This window comes from Poecilia latipinna, unplaced genomic scaffold (genome assembly GCF_001443285.1).
Source record: "Poecilia latipinna isolate Pla-1442-1.1 unplaced genomic scaffold, P_latipinna-1.0 Scaffold10044, whole genome shotgun sequence".
Lineage (NCBI taxonomy): Eukaryota > Metazoa > Chordata > Actinopteri > Cyprinodontiformes > Poeciliidae > Poecilia > Poecilia latipinna.
The window spans coordinates 1-810 of NW_015122660.1; the positions used below are offsets into that span (position 1 = coordinate 1).

Consider the following 810-nt stretch of genomic DNA (forward strand, 5'->3'; position numbering starts at 1 on the left):
TATAGTTTAAGTTTGGTGTTGAGTATTACTCTTTGTATTATGTGTTTTCTGTTCAGCGTTACTTTTGTCCCTTAAGGCATACCGTAGTTAGGGCAGTGATGACGTCAACACCTTGCCGTAGCCAACGTTGCTGGTATCTGGTGGGGAAGTTTGGGTAACCGAGCCGCTGTGCTAACGCGTGGGAAAGACCACCATATATGTGTTCTCCTTAAGAGTGTGCGTCATTGATGAGTAAGTTGCAATATTTGAGTGTTTACTGCAGCTAAATGAGTAATTTGAAGTTTATTTGTTTGCTGTTATTTCACCTGTTGCTAAGTCCGAGCTATCTGCTACGTGTGTATTGTAGAGCGTTGTGTTGCACATGCATATCTATTCTCAGTGGAGCAGAGACATGGTTATTAGTTAACTGTGGAGTTAACTTGCCTTAGTTTGCTTAGTAATATTGACTTAGAGGTTTCCTTCTTAGTTTATCTAAGGTATAATAGCATGGTGTAATGTGTAATGATAGGACACCTTGAACTTATTTTCTGTATTTTTGTTTATTCTAGGAAACCACACACACCTTCATGTAGACACATTTATGCCCATCCGTGTTCATTGGATTATCTGTGATACAGTTTGGAATACAGAACAGTTAAAGGATCCTGCCTCGTGTCTTCATTAAACTCCTGGTGCACCTCATCCAAACATCTGGTCCTGAGCTGAATCCTGGCCTGAGTGGTGTTCTGGCCGACACTCCAGGTTGAGAGCGGTGACAAACCTGAACAGCGCCTAACAGTCCTTCAACTTTAGAACAAACTCACTTACAAG

The 810-nt window shown here is 41.5% G+C and overlaps 1 long non-coding RNA gene across 1 annotated transcript; it reads left to right on the plus strand.

Moving 5' to 3' along the window:
* The first annotated feature begins 10 nt into the window (after positions 1 to 10).
* LOC106944439 (uncharacterized) lies at positions 11 to 809 on the plus strand. The gene is made up of 2 exons (XR_001424291.1): positions 11 to 231; positions 549 to 809. It is a non-coding gene; the product is annotated as an uncharacterized LOC106944439 (long non-coding RNA).
* Position 810: the final 1 nt, after the last annotated feature.